This window comes from Arachis ipaensis, chromosome B4 (assembly GCF_059453495.1).
Source record: "Arachis ipaensis isolate K30076 ecotype BB chromosome B4, ASM5945349v1, whole genome shotgun sequence".
In the NCBI taxonomy this organism is placed as follows: domain Eukaryota; kingdom Viridiplantae; phylum Streptophyta; class Magnoliopsida; order Fabales; family Fabaceae; genus Arachis; species Arachis ipaensis.
The window spans coordinates 74,067,757-74,084,528 of record NC_142439.1 but is presented as its reverse complement, the minus strand read 5'-3'; the positions used below and the strand labels follow the sequence as shown (position 1 = coordinate 74,084,528).

General features: G+C 40.2%; 1 non-coding gene across 1 annotated transcript; it reads left to right on the top strand.

Moving 5' to 3' along the window:
* Positions 1–108, top strand: LOC148567940 (small nucleolar RNA R71). Its single transcript, XR_015882653.1, has one exon. It is a non-coding gene; the product is annotated as a small nucleolar RNA R71 (small nucleolar RNA).
* The last annotated feature ends 16,664 nt before the right edge of the window (positions 109–16,772 follow it).

Sequence of the window (16,772 nt, the reverse complement as noted above, 5' to 3'; positions counted from 1 at the left end):
AAGCATGTCAGAAGGACACTTTTTGGTCAGCTGTTTGTATCTTTCCCAAGCTTCATAGAGGGATTCACCTTCTTTTTGTCTGAAGGTTTGAACATCAACTCTAAGCTTGCTCAGCTTTTGAGGAGGAAAGAACTTGGCTAAGAAAGCCGTGACCATCTTATCCCAAGAGTTCAGGCTGTCTTTGGGTTGAGAGTCCAACCATATTCTAGCTTTGTCTCTTACAGCAAAAGGGAAAAGCATGAGCCTGTAAACTTCAGGATCTACTCCATTAGTCTTAACAGTATCACATATCTGCAAGAATTCAGTTAAGAACTGAAAAGGATCTTCAGATGGAAGTCCATGAAACTTGCAGTTCTGCTGCATCAGAGAAACTAGCTGAGGTTTCAGCTCAAAGTTGTTTGCTCCAATGGCAGGAATAGAGATGCTTCTTCCATGTAAATTGGAATTAGGTGCAGTAAAGTCACCAAGCATTCTCCTTGCATTATTGTTGTTGGGTTCGGCTTCCATCTCCTTTACTTGTTTGAAATTTTCAATAAGGTTGTCTCTGGATTGTTGTAATTTAGCTTCTCTTAGTTTTCTCTTAAGAGTCCTTTCAGGTTCTGGATCAGCTTCAACAAGAATGCCTTTTTCTTTGTCCCTGCTCATAAGAAAGAGAAGAGAAAAAGAAAAGAAGTGGAATCCTCTATGTCACAGTAAAGATGTTCCTTATTGTTAGTAGAAGAAGAAAAGGAATAGGGGTGAAGAAGAATGAAGAATCCATACACAAAGGTGATGATAGGAGCAGAGATGTGAGATGAAGAGAAGTGTTAGTAGATGAATAAATAAATAGAAGGGGATGAGAGGAGGAGAGAATTTTCAAAAATAATTTTTGAAAAAGAGTTAGTGATTTTCGAAAATAGTTTTTGAAAAAGGTTAGTAGTTTTTCGAAAATTCAAATAAAAAATAAAATAATTAGTCTAATTAAAAAGAAATTTTGAAAAAGAGGGAAGATTTTTTTGAAAATTAGAGAGAGAGAGTTAGTTAGGTAGTTGAAACAAATTTTGAAAAGATAAGAAGTTAGGAAGTTAGAAAAGATATTTTGCAATCACTTTTTTGAAAAAGGTAAGATAAGAAGATATTTTTGAAAAGATATGATAGAAATTAGTTTTTGAAAAAGATTTGATTTTTAAAATCTCAATTAATGACTTGATTCACAAGAAATCACAAGATATGATTCTAGAACTTAAAGTTTGAATCTTTCTTAACAAGTAAGTAACAAACTTGAAATTTTTGAATCAAAACATTAATTGATGATGTTATTTTCGAAAATATGATGTAAAATTAAGAAAAATATTTTTGAAAAATATTTTTGAAATTTTCGAAAATAACTAAAAAAAAATTGAAAAAAGATTTGATTTTTGAAAAAGATAAGATTTTTTTTTAAATTGAAAATTTGATTTGACTCATAAAAACAACTAGATTTTAAAAAATTTTGAAAAAGTCAAATCTAATTTTCGAAATTTTAAGAGAGAAAAAGGGAAAGATATTTTTTTTATTTTTGAATTTTTATGATGGGAGAGAAAAACAAGAAAAATGATGCAATGCATGAAAGTTATGGATCAAAACAATGAATGCATGCAAGAATGCTATGAATGTCAAGATGAACACCAAGAACACTATGAAGATCATGATGAACATCAAGAACACATTTTTGAAAAATTTTTAATGCAAAGAAAACATGCAAGAGACCAAACTTAGAATTCTTTAATGCTTAGACATGAAGAATTCAGGAATGCATATGAAAAACACCATACAACACAAAACAAGAAAACATCAAGATCAAACAAGAAGACTTACCAAGAAAAACTTGAAGATCATGAAGAACACATGCATGAATGCAATTTTCGAAAAATGCAAGATGAACATGCAATTGACACCAAACTTATAACATGACTCAAGACTCAAACAAGAAACACAAAAAATATTTTTAATTTTTATGATTTTCTAATTTTTTTGTATTTTCTTTTAATTTTTTTCGAAAATTATTTTGAAAGAGAAAAATAAGGATTCCAAAATTTTTAATATGAATTCCAGGAATCTTATGCTCTTTAGTCTAAAGCTCCAATCAAAGGGTCAAGCATGGCTTAATAGCCAGCCAAGCCTTAGTATGTAACTCAGACATGACACGCCTAGCATACCCTATCCAGAAGAATTGGACATGGCTCCATTGAGGTGATTAGTTGAAGACCAATCCCAAAGCAGTTTGGGTATGGCTTTACAGCCAGATAGGCTTCAACATGCTTCATGAAACACTAGAATTCATTCTTAAAAATTCTGAAGAAAAGTATATTTTTGAAAATATTTATTTATTTAATTTTTTTGAAAATATTTTTTTGAAAAAAACGAAAAAGAAGAAAATATTTTTGAAAAATTTTTGAAAACTTTTTGAAAACAAAATAAGAAGAAAATTACCTAATCTGAGCAACAAGATGAACCGTCAGTTGTCCAAACTCGAACAATCCCCGGCAACGGCGCCAAAAACTTGGTATGCGAAATTGTTACTCAGGTTGTGAATTATTGTTCGAAATTGATTCCCTGGCGATGGCACCAAAAACGGATGCACATAACCATGGTCTAAACATATCTTCACAACTTCGCATAACTAACCAGCAAGTGCACTGGGTCGTCCAAGTAATACCTTACGTGAGTAAGGGTCGAATCCCACGGAGATTGTTGGTATGAAGCAAGCTATGGTCACCTTGTAAATCTCAGTCAGGCAGGTAATAAATGATTATGGAGTTTTCAAAATTAATACTAAAAGAAGGATAGAAATACTTATGTAAATCATTGGTGAGAATTTCAGATAAGCGTATGGAGATGCAATCGTTCCTCTGAACCTCCGCTTTCCTGCTATCTTCATCCAATCAGTCTTACTCCTTTCTATGGCTGGCTTTATGCAAGGGCATCACCGTTGTCAGTGGCTACATCCCCTCCTCTTGTGAAAATGGTCCAAGATGCCCTGTCACAGCACGGCTAATCATCTGAGGTTCCCGATCATGCTGGAATAGGATTCACCCTCCTTTTGCGTCTGTCACTACGCCCAGCAATCGCGAGTTTGAAGCTCTTCACAGTCATTCAATCATTGAATCCTACTCGGAATACCACAGACAAGGTTTAGACTTTCCGGACTCTCTTGAATGCCGCCATCATTCTAGCTTACACCACGAAGATTCCGATTAAGAGATCTAAGAGACACTCATTCAATCTAAGGTAGAACGGAAGTGGTTGTCAGGCACACGTTCATAGGGAATGATGATGATTGTCATGTTCATCACATTCAGGTTGACGTACGAATGAATATCTTAGAAGCGAAATAAGATGAATTGAATAGAAAATAGTAGTACTTTGCATTAATCTTTGAGGAACAGCAGAGCTCCACACCATAATTTATGGAGTGTAGAAACTCTACCGTTGAAAATACATAAGTGATAATGGAGTTCATTGGTTTCGGTCCCAGAGGGGAACCGGAGTAACCAAGACTACGAATACAATGATAAAAAGTTCTATTTATAATAAACTAGTCACTAGGGTTTACAGAAGTAAGTAATTGATGCATAAATCCACTTTCGGGGCCCACTTGGTGTGTGCTTGGGCTGAGCTTGAGTGTTGCACGTGTAGAGGTCCTTCTTGGAGTTGAACGCCAGCTTTTGTGCCATTTTGGGCGTTGAACTCCACTTTGCAACTTGTTTCTGGCGCTGGACGCCAGAATTGGGCAGAGAGCTGGTGTTGAACGCCAGTTTGCGTCGTCTAAACTCGGGCAAAGTATGGACTATTATACATTGCTGGAAAGCCCTGGATGTCTACTTTCGAACGCAATTGGAAACGCGCCATTTTGAGTTTTGTAGCTCCAGAAAATCCACTTTGAGTGCAAGGAGGTCAGAATCCAACAGCATCAGCAGTCCTTCTTCAACCTCTGAATCTGATTTTTGCTCAAGTCCCTCAATTTCAGCCAGAAAATACCTGAAATCACAGAAAAATACACAAACTCATAGTAAAGTCTAGAAATGTGAATTTAACATAAAAACTAATGAAAACATCCCTAAAAGTAACTAGATCCTACTAAAAACATACTAAAAACAATGCCAAAAAGCGTATAAATTATCCGCTCATCACGGACGCGTCATTCGCATTTTCGCTTTACCACGCGGGCGCATCATCCATGCTTCCGCGTCACTCGTGCTGTTCCATGCCGTGCGGTCGCGTCATCCATGCGGCCGTGTCACTGCAATTTGCTCTCTTCCGCGCGGTCGCGTCATCCATGCGGCCGCGTCACCTCTCGCTGGTTATCTCCTTAATTTCTTGTGTTCCTTCCATTTTTGCTAGATTCCCTTTCAAATCTCCAACTCATTCATGCCCTATAAAGCCTGAAACACTTAACACACAGATCACGGCATCGAATGGAATAAAGGAGAATCAAAATGCATAATTAAAAATCTCTAGGAAGCAGTTTTCAATCATGTACTAATTCCAGGAAGGAAATATAAATGCATGCTAAATTAATGAATAAGTGGGTGAAGATCATGATAAAACCACACAATTAAACACAATATAAACCATAAAATAGTTGTTTATCAGGCATGCCACTTGAGCTCGAAGGCGTGGCACACCAAGGTTGTTAGAGAGACGAGCGTGCCACTTGAAGGGCTGGGCGTGGCACGCCAAGCTGAAATTGAAGAGCACGTGACACGCAACTACAACGCTAATCACACGCCAGCTGGGAGGTCACACTTATTGAGCTTCTTTTCCCTCTAAAATGTAATTTTCCTTTTTCACTTTTGTTATTCTCTTATTTTACTAGGAGTAGTATAAATACCCCCAAGGAGTACTAAAGAAGGGGTTTAAGCAGTGAGTTTTAGATCCACTTTTACAAAATAAAGAGTTTTAAAGCCCACAAGCCGGGCCAACTATGCAAATATCCAAAGAAAACTTAGCTAAAGATTAGAAGACTTTTTAGCAGCATTTGTCTAGGGTGAAGGAGGGCGAGCCTGGAGAGGCACAGCATCGACGGTACCGTCATCTCGGTTCAAAATCTGACAGTCCGGATCAGAAACAGAATGACCAACCTCAACCGGAGGAATTGTAAAAGCGGACACCTTGGCAGAAAGCACAGGGGGAGGATCAACATCATCATCATCTTGGTCGTCGGGGACAATCTTACCATCCCTCACAACATTGTCCAAGCTAAAGAGAGTAAGGTCAACCTCAGAAGCAAGAACTTGAACTTGCTCTTTTAAATTATCATAGGCAGCGTTCACGCTGCCGACGAGGTGACCTTGGAGCTCGGAATAGTCTACTCGGGCAGACTCCAGCTCCACCCTCAGACGCACCACCTCCCGATAAGATGTAACGTAACTGTCCTTATGCCTCAATGCCGTGTTCTCGGCCAATCGCACAGAAGCCGCCAGAGCAAAGGAACTCGTCTTTTTGTTCTCCAGATCCTTCTCCAACTTGGCTACCTTTACCTCAAGCTCTTCCTTCAGGCCCTTCATCCGGTCAAACTACTGTTTAGCCTCTTCCATAAATTCTTTGGTGGCATGGAGATGAAGATTCTGAGCAGTTCGGTACAGGGCAGCCCCCATATATGCCATTTTAACACTGTTTTGGGTCATAAAATCTAGATGCCGAAGGATTGATACATCATCCATGGGGAGGGCACCGTAGGGACCGATTTGCTGATCTACGAACTCGATTGCATTAAAATCAGGGGCGTCAAGGTTAAAGGCCTCAATTGTTTTTTGCTTCTTGTCGGGAGGAGCACCAGAAGTAGTGGTAGAAGTCTGTGGAGGATCAGTCAGACGAACTCGAGGAGTGGGGATCACCTTCCTCGGCCCAGGAAAACTCGGCACGGGCGGCTTCACTGGAACTTGAGAAGATCCCTCTCCGGCCGCCTTGGCCGAGATGTTTTGAGCAGCAGCAGCCTTCTTCGCCTTCTTGTAGGCCTTCATGGAATCATTGTTTTTCGACATCTTTGAAAATACAGAATCAACCATAATGATGAGTCACAACCTAGGAGAAGCAAAACTAAGAAACAAGTATAAGAAACAAGTCAGACAGTACCCAAAGTAGTTCGAACCAAAGATGGATCACTCAAAAATCTTTTTGTATCCAAATGGGGTGGTTCCCCCCACAAATCTTTAAGAACAACCACAAAAGCCCGCTCAACCTCATTAAGCATCTCCCATGTATAACGAGGCACTCTCACATTCTTTTGCCACTCTAGAGAAAAAGCAGGCTCGTCATTCTCATCAAGAAAAAAGGGGCGGACCCCCTCAACAGCACGGACTCGGAAGAAATAATTCTTAAAATCTTTAAAAGACTCATCATACATGGCAAAAACTTTATGCCCCTGGGCCGATCTGAAAGAAACCCAGGAAGCTTTCTTTTTGGAAGAACCTCCAGGCTTGGCCGAGACAAAAAGATAGAGGAAAAGAGTTTGAGAAGGTGTTATGCCTAACTCTTGGCAAAGTAGTTGAAATATCTTGATAAAACCCAAGGAATTTGGATGAAGCTGGGATGGAGCAATGTTACATGACCACAACAAGTCAATCTCGAAAGCAGTAAAAGGAAAAGTAACGTCCAACTGGTTGAAGAAATATTCATAGACATAGAATAAGGGACGCTCCCCCTCAACCGAAGTAGGAAAACAAGCCCTCTCATCAGAGTCAGGAGCTACAAGCTCATAATCCCTCTCCCGAGCACTGTTACCACAAATCCTATGACGTTTTCTCAGCTCTACACAAAATTCAGTGTCCACGACAAAGACACACATTAGGACAAGGGAGTCCAGCCAATCGGACATCCCCTCGGGAACTTTGGAAGACATCTCTACAACGTTATTGCGAGAAGACATGAGGCCAACTAATCCTACAAAAAGAAAAGAAGATTGGATCACTAAAAAACATCTCGGAGGAGGGGCAAAGCAACTCGACTAATATGATACAAACAGAAAAGGAAAACCCCAAGACTCAAACCAAAGTCCTGGGGCATCCTTTAGAGGTAGTGGCAAAGCAAGATTTCAAGAAAAATCTACATCTTACGTCCCGACATTTCCCAAACAAGAAAAGAAGATTTCAAGTAGACAAACGTTTTGAAAGAGGGAAGTAAAAACACAAAAGTCATCTAAGCCACTATCTTTCTACAGTCTATCAACGAAAAGCATTGTCAACATAAAAAATGCCAAGCAGAAAATCATCAAAGACACAACCTTTTTCAGAATCAAACAAAAACCATCATCGAAAGCACAAGCAGAAACGGTGATAACATGCAAAAGCCCTAAAAGCATCAAGCAACAGGAAAAGCGAAAAAGTTCATACGAAAGATGAAGAAACTCCCAGAACACACAATACAACAGCAATTAGGCGCAACAAAAACAGAAAGATCCAAACTTTCTCCAAGCAAAATCAAAACTTCACCACAAAACCAAAGCCAAAGCAACAAAAGAGAAAAGTAATTGCAAAATGGAACTAACCTGGAGAAATGAGAAGTTCCGGAAGAAGTAGAAAGGAAGGAATCACTGGATCACTGGAAGATACCGCAACGCAAGAAAAGACAGAGATAGAGAGAACGAAGGAGTTACAAAGAAAAAGGAAGAAGAGAAACCGTTTTTCTGAAGAAGCAAAATTCAAAATAAAGCCAAGAGAAACGGGGCAATTAATACCAATTAATGAAGGTATTAAACCCTCGCACGCTCCCTAGAATGAAGCGCTAATACAAAAGCACGCGTTTTTAGAGGAAAACGTTCTACATTCAAAAATCTCTACAAAAAAGGAATTGACAAAAGTGCTCGAGTTCGGCTTCGCTATAAAAAGTTCGAAGTCAAAAAACTCGACCTCAAAGCAGAAAACCGAGCTCAAGCAGGGGCACTGTTCATACCCTGGATCGAGCTGTCCGACCCGGGATGTTTAGCGACATGGCGACCAACCTCTTCAGGTCCGACTATCCGATCTCTTCTTAAAGATATCGGCCAAATCAACAGGAAAGCCCAATAAAGGGCCCAAATAGAGGAACACGACCTAAATCCAAAGGCAATCCAAGCCTATAGAGATAAAGGCGGTTCCTTTGAAGATAAGCTGACTTCACCCAAAATAAGATAAGATAAGATAAGATAAGATAACTAACTTATCTTATCAGAAAGGTCAGCCCACACTACTATAAATACACTGGAGCACCCAGGTATAACTCACACTCTGATTCTACTAAAAACTTGCTTAATACCCTTGCTAACTTAAGCATCGGAGTCCCTTGCAGGTACCCCCACCTTTCGGTAATGAAGGATCAGCAGTGTAGCCAAGCCCAACAAGTCAGATACGATAGCTCCGGCCTCCACTCAAAGCCGGACACGTCATCTCCGATCAACACAGAAGATCTCGTCCGAGATTGTCCTACAGTTTCAGGTAACCCTCGGAACAGAAACCAAAGTAAACAAGATCCAAATCCAAGATCTACAATACTAGAGTAACAAGAGCACTAAATGAGAGTAGAAAAATGATATCTACAAATTAAAGCAACAAAAAAATTGAATTCAAAACAGATCTAACCAATGGATCCAATTGAATTTGAAATTAAGAAAGCTAGAACCTAGAGAGAAGTGAGAGTTTCTCTCTCTAGAAACATGAACTCAAAAACTAGCTAAGAAAGTGTCTAATGTGTGAATCTCCCTTTCCTCCTTAGTTCCTTGGGTCTTTTCCCTCCAGAATTTAGCTCAACTTGGGCCTGGAGCTCCTCAAAAATCGCCAGCCACGATTTCACTAATGAAGTCACGTGCCGAGAGTCATGCGTGCGCGTGGGTCACGCGTACGTATGGATGAGATTTTGCAACTAATGCGTACACGTCAGGCATGCGTACGCGTCGATGAGGTTTTTACTCAGCCACGCAAAAGCGTCCACTTTAGCGCGCCAATCCTAGAACCATGCTCCCATGCGTGCGCGTTGGCCACGCATGCGCGTCGATGCCAATGCTCCAAAGCTCTATTTCTCATGTTCCTTCCATTTGTGCATGCTTCCTTTCTCTCTTCTAGTCCATTCTTTCCTTATAAACTCTAAAATAACTCAACAAACACATCACGGCATCAAATGGTAACATAAGAGAATTAAAATATAGCATATTTAAGTCCTAAAAAGCATGTTTTCAATCATTAAGAAAAATTAAGGAGACACAAAACTATACATTTTATATGGATAAGTGTGATAGAATGTTGATAAAACAACCTAAATTCTACCCAAGATAAACCCTAAAATTTTGGTTTATCAAATCTCCCCACACTTAAACAATAGCATGTTCTCATGCTAAACCAAGAAAGACAATAAAAGGGGTATGAACATTTATTCAATGCAAAGAAACTATATAAACCTATCTATATGCATGCAACTAAATGCAATATAACTCTATCTACTTGGTTAAAAGTAAATCAATCTCCAAGACATACATGAACAAGTAGGGCCAGGTAGTATGATAATTCATAAATCCTACCAATTCAAATATCAAGATGAAGTATGAACAAACATGCAAGAAGAAAGCTCGTGAAAGCCGGGAACAAGGAATTGAGCATTGAACCCTCACCAGAAGTGTATCTGCTCTAGTCGCTCAAGTGTATAGGGTTGATCACTCAATTCTCCCCTAATCATGCTTTCCAAGATTTGTTTTTCATCTAACAATCAACAATTATTTAATGCATGCATACATTTATCATGAGGAGTTATTCATAGGTTATAATGGGGCTAGGGTAAAGGTAAGGATGCATATAGTCAAGTGAGTTTGAAATTTGAATCTTTGATTAACCTAAACTTCCCACCTAACCTATATAACAACCTATACTGTTCTAAACAAACCTAACTACCCATTCTTCACTTTTTTACACATTCATGCATTCTCTTTTCAATTCACATCCCATATGCATTGATGTTATTGATCTTTACTTTGGGGTATTTTGTCCCCTTTTTATTGCTTTTCTTTTCTATATTTTTTTCTTCTTTTTTCTTTTTATTTTTCTTTTGTTATATATTTTTCTTTATTTTGCATTTTTTTTCTTTTTGCAATAAAGTATATACAAAAGTATCAATGCATATGATTTTATATTTAATTAACAATTGAGTATGTACCCAATTCCCAATATTTTCAGTAGAAATACAAAAATACACTTTTACCTCAACCAATGTTCCCAACTCTCCCAAAATTATATGATAAGCACTCTCACTAGCCTAAGCTAATCAAAGATCTAAACAAGGGACATTTATTATTTTTTGCTTTAAGGCTTGTAATGTGCTAAAATTAAGAACAAATGGGTTTAGCATAGGCTCAAAGTTGGCTAACAATGGAAGATAAAAGGTAGGCTATTTGGATAAGTGAGCTAATCGAAACAATGGCCTCAATCATATAAGTGCATTCATACATGAAATAATGGACATAAAGAATCAAACAAATCAAGGATTACAATCATAGAAAAAGAATAATGCACACAAGAAGGAAAATAGTGGTTATATGATGTAACCACACAATTAGGCTCAAAACTCACATGCTTGTGTTCGTAGCTCAAAAATCATGTTCTAAAATAAATTCTTTCAAGCAAGTTCAACAAAAAATTTTTTCAAATTGGTAGAGTGCCCTAAAATAGTTTCTTAGAAAATCAATTATCACCCTAACCAAGTAGTCCTAAAATAAGAAAGAAGTGGTAAAATATGTACAAATTCTAACTGTCATGCAACCTATCATGCAATGCAATGACTAACTAATAAAAAAAATCAGAATTATGGGTGTTGAAAAGGAAAGGGTTGTTACCTACGGAAGTCGGTAAAGGACCTCTCCACACTTAGAAGTTTGTACATTCCTCCGTGCCATTGGTGATACGCAAAGTGGGACCGGGGTCGCCACTTCCACCATCTGTGTCTGGAGTGCTTGCTTCACTGTGGTTGGAAACGGATGTGGAAAAGTCTGGCTCTTTCGTAGGCGGGTTAACACAACCTCAAAGCTTCATCATGTTAGCAAATAAGTGTTTGTTTCGCCGCTCATATCGATCTACCTTCTCAGTGAGCTCCACAAGTAGTTGATGGGTTGACTTCTGTGGTGCTGATGAAGTGGTAAGAATGGCGGAAGGAGGAGCTATGTCAAGGCTTGTGGTGTCCGTAGGAGGCTGAAGATATTTCCCGCTCAGGATGATATCGCCCTTTGCCGGAATTATGGCTTTCATGTCCGTAGCCTCACGGGAACACCAGCAGCAGCAACCAAATCTGATACCAACGCAGGAAATGGTAGATTACCCTTGGCATGGATCCGACCCATCGCTTGTCGAATGAGGAGAGGGATATTGACTGGCCTCTCCGTGAGAATGCACCAGACAAGGCGGGCTAAGTCTGTCGTGATGGATGACTTATGGGTGCTTGGAAGCACGTAATGGGATAAGATCTGGGACTATGCTCGAGCCTCCACCATAAGCGCACGTGCGTCAATGCACTTAGGCTGCATCCTGAGTCTCCATTGGGTCCAATGATTCTCTGGTTGGGCAATGACCCAAAGGATTGAATCCCAATCGAACCCAAATTCATTGCACTAACGTACGACCTCTTGGTAACCGTCTATCTCCTCTGGTACTGGTAAAACATGAAGTACCCGCTGAATAGCTTCCTCTGAAAACAGCACTTGCTTCCGGTGCACATAGACTGACTAAAGAGAAGGGGAGTGGTAGTTGGAGTAGAACTCCACCACCCAAGAAAGGTTGGCTTCTTGCGGTCTCCGCATTAGAAATCTCCATTGTCGCCACTCAATGCGGGGCATCACATACTAAACAGTGTGCTCTGGAGGGGTGAGTAGATGCTCAGAATGATAATTTCTTTCAACCATAGCAGGGAACATGAGCTCACAGAAATGGTTGGAAAACCTTGTGGGGTCCCTTGCAGGATTACCTTTCTCTTGTTCATCAACATGAATGATCGTCTTTGCCCTCTTGGAGAGGGGCTTAGCTCCTAGTGTAGGGTGTGCCTTGGCGGTTGATCTTTGGGGGTCCTTTTTGTGGCCAGCTTTTTCGACGCCTTCTCCTTGCCTTTTTTGGTGGCCATCCTGAAAAAAGAAGGAAAAGAGGAAACATTAAACCCAAAGAATCAACATTTGGAGAATAACATACAAGTGAAATGTAATGCCCAAAGGGAATAGTGCGTCTTGAGGACATAACAGCTACAATATGTGAACAAGACAGCAACATAATCACGGGGTATATCACTAGAATGAGATGCAAGAGTAGGAGAAGCATGCAAGTATAAGGCATGAGAAGAATAAACTCAAGCATCAATAACAACACAGAGTAGCACATGTAAGAAAGATAATAAGCAGAAGAAAACCATACACCTAGTCTAACTCCAAGACAATAAAGCATGTAATGGAAGAAGGTGGAGTTAGAAATAGTGAGACCACTAATCTTGTAATATGCTATAAGGAAGCAAGTCATGGGTGATGAGCAGAAGAATGCTAAATATGAAGCATAGTAAGCTCAATGCACATAAAGAAACGCAAGTGGATGAAAAAGAGGCACCAAGTTGAGAGCATAAAGTCAAATTGAACCAAAATGGTATAGGTGCCTTTTAACAAACACTTGGTGTGAAATATTCAAACAATGAGCAAGTAGAAAAAATTCAAACAAATAATACCCCAAATGAAGTACCAATTATCAACCAACATCACATTACACAAATAAACCAAATGATATCAAAATTTCCACCCAATCCAATTAATAGCTCAAGTTCAGCACCCATGAAAAATATAAAAAGTAAGCAAATAAACAAGAACAAAGTAACCAAAATGCAACCAAGAAGGAAATGGAAGAGAGTAATTAAATGCAACTAGAAGAGAAAAATTTAAAATAAGACAAAAAAGAAGAAGGAGCAGTAGTAACACCTTGAGAAGAGGAAGAAAGCAAGTTGGAGTGTAAGTCGAAAATAGGAGAAGAGGGGGGAAAGAAAGAGAGGAGAGAGAAAATGGGGGACCGCTGGAGGTGGTCGCCAGAGGCGATGGTCGTGGGTAGAGACAAGGTGGTATGAAGGTGGGAGAAGAAAGGAAGAAGCAATGGAAGAAGAAAAGTTGAAACAATTATTCAAAACAGGGTGTGCTGTATATCAGGTACGTGTGGGATGCGACGCGTGCGCATGATCCACGCGTACGCGTGGATGAACGAAAAAGAGTAGTGACACACAAGCGTCGCCCACACTTATGCGTGGGTAGCAGAAATGGGATAGGACGCATACGCAACAGGGGACGCGAACGCGTGGACATAGTTGTGCGTTGCGCACAAGGGTAGCATAAAATTCGCACAACTCTCTGGTTTTTGTACTAGGAGTTGGTTGCAGCACAAGTGACGTGTGCGCGTTGCTTGCGCACACGCGTGGTTGGTGAGATTGGCAACCGACGCGTAAGCGTCACCCATGCTTACGCGTGGTGGCAGTTGTGCTGCCCGCACAACTCTCGCATAAATCAGGCATAACTCTCTGGTTTTTATACCAGAGGCTCCAGGAATCGTAATCGACGCGTAAGCGTCACCGACGCTTGTGCGTAGGGAGCAGTGTGCTCCCAGCACCAAATGCACACAAATGTTGCACAACTCTCTTATTTTTGTACCAGGAGCTGTGGAAAACGTGTCGACGCGCACACGTCGCTCACGCTTGCGCGTGGGTCGACCCCCTTTTTTTTTCATGCACATGAGGAAGAGTAATTAGAACACAATTTTGGCAGTGATGCATGCTAAAAAGGTCAAAAACATTCAAAACTTCATCTAACACTCAAGATTAAGCATTTCTTTAACATTCCAATTCAGTCAAACCACCATCAATAAAATCCTCATGAGCATCTCAACAAAAATCAAACAAAACAAGCATACTTAAACAAACTCCCAAAATCAAGCAATCACAAAATTCACAAAGACTCTTAAAACCATATGCAAACAACTATGTACAATGGAAGATCATACCATGGTGGGGTGTCTCCCACCTAGCACTTTTCTTTAACGTCCTTAAGTTGGATGGTCATGAGCTCATATCTCTTCGCCTTCAGGTGCATCCTCAAGAAGGAACACCTCAACCTCTTTGTTGCTTTTCATCTTCTCTCCATGATAAAGCTTCAGATGATGACCATTAACCTTGAGAATTGTGGGGCTTGAAGGGTGACTCAAGTGGAAGACTCCATATGGCTCAGCTTTCTCCACCCTATAAGGTCCTTCCCATCTTGATCTTAACTTGCCTGACATTAACCTCAATCTTGAGTTATAGAGGAGGACTAGGTCCCCAGCTCTAAACTCTCTCCTTTTGATGTTCTTATCATGCACCGCCTTCATCCTCTCTTTGTAGAGCCTTAAATTCTCATAGGCTTCCAATCGAAGGCATTCAAGCTCCACCAACTGTAACTTCCTTTCGATTCCAGCCCCCCCCCCCCCAAAGCCTGAGTTGCATTCTTTTACGGCCCAATAAGCCTTATGTTCCACCTCTACCGGGAGATGGCAAGCCTTCCCATAGACTAACTGGAATAGGCTCATACCAATTGGTGTTTTATAAGCCGTCCGGTAAGCCCAAAGCGCATCTCTGAGCTTAGAACTCCAATCCCTCCAATGAGGCTTCACAATCTTCTCCAATATGTGCTTGATTTTCCGGTTGGAGACTTCGGCTTGCCCATTTGTTTGGGGGTGGTAGGCCATAGCAACCATGTGAATGATGCCATACTTCTTCATTAAACCTGCCATCCTTTTGTTGCAAAAATGAGAGCTTTGATCACTCACGATTGCTCGTGGTGATCCAAAGCGATAAATAATGTTATTCCGGACAAAAGAAAGAATCACATTAGCATCATCAGTATGGGTGGGAATTGCTTCCACCCACTTGGAAACATAGTCAATAGCTAGCAGAACATACATGAAACCATTAGAATTTGGAAAGGGGCCCATAAAGTCAATATCCCAAACATAAAAAATTTTACAAAATATCATGGTTTGTTGGGGTATCTCATTCTTCTTGGAAATATTTCCAAACCTTAGGCATTATGGACAAGAGTTACGAAAGAGAGATGCATCATTGAAGATTGTAGGCCACCAAAATTTGCAGTCTAAGATCTTTCTAACAGTTCTTTGAGTAACTAAGTCCGCCGAACTCCACCCAATAGCCTTTTTGTTTCTCCTTAAGATATTAAGCAACTCCTCCTCTTGTTGGGAGGTGAGCTCCTTTGCAATAATCATCGGGAGCTTTTGATTATCTTCAAGAAAAGCATATTTTAGGTGGGGTGGAAGTGGTTTCAAATTTACACTTTGTTCATGACTTGGTACTCGATCATCCGGTAACACCGGAGGTGGTAAGGTATCTTCTTCACATTCATGCAGGTTCCCCACACTTGGACCTTAAATCATACTTTTCTCACCAAAACCATCATGGTGGACTTCGGCCACAACATTATCAATCATATCACACCGAAAAATTGAATGGTCCTCTGGTGGATGCCTCATGGCTTCATCAAGGTTAAAGCTCACTTCTCTTCCATTAGTCTCAAAAGAATAGGCACTACAAGAAAAATACCCATTCAGCCACACTTTTTTTAAGCTACATTTGAAAAGCGTAGCCTATTCTATGAATATGCTACGCTTTTCTCCGTGTTGCCTTTTTATGAGGGAAAAGGATACACAATTGTGGCATCATTTAAAAAGTGTAGCCTTAGGTATTATAGAAATCACTTATAAAGCGTAGCCTTAGATTAATATTTATGGATTCACTTTTTGTATCAAAGGAAACGCTTTTAGAAGGTAGCTTATTTGTTAAGTTTTAAGTACACTTAAAAAGTGATGCCTAATGTATCTAAAGCCAAAAACTTGACACTTGGTAACTTTTTTTTCCCTCTTTTTCTCGAAACACTTAGTGAAATTTTTGTAAATTCCTCTTTTTTCCGTCTTTTTCCTTCATCCCTGCACTGATCGTGAAACCACTCACCATCGCCACTGACCACTCACCATCGCGCAGAAACCCTCTCACCATCGCGAAGAAACCCACTCATCACCACTCACCACTGACCGTCACTCCTGTTCGCTCTCATCTCTGCGCTTCTCACCTTCGCCAACCCTGTCGCACACAACCCTCACCTTCGCCATTCTCGCCGTCACTGATGACCGTCGCTGTTGCTGCACTGACCATCGCTCTTCTTCTCCGTTCTACTCTAATCGTCTTCTCTGTGCCCTAATCGCTGATGACCGTCGCTGTTCTGACCATCGCTGTTGCTGTGCCACCGTCACCATCGTCATTTCCGTGCTTCTCATCATCGTCTTCTCTGTGCTGACATCGTTGAATATGTATGTATTGATTTCTATTTGGTTCTGAAATTTTAGAGGTTTAGGGTTCCGAATTTAAGGGTTTTAATTTGGGAGTTTTAATCAAGCAGGTTATATCTGTGAAGGCATTATCATTAATCTTGTTGTGGTGCAAACAAATAAGAAGTGATGCTCCACTAAACTCTGCTTTTATATTTATATGGCAATTCTTCTGGAGGAGTACCAGATCTCCCTATTCCTTCTCAGAGGTGCTTGGCATTTACATGAATTCTGGTATTAAAGCATTGCTCCTTTTTCATGATTGAAGTGCGTGATGATGTCCTTTGGTTGCTATGCACTTGTCTCATGGTTATTCCCTAAGCTATAGATCTCGAATTTTGATTCGGAAATGGTGCCCAAATGAGTTATAGAAGTTAATTTCTAATTATTGAAGTGCCTGTCTTTTCCTTAGGGACA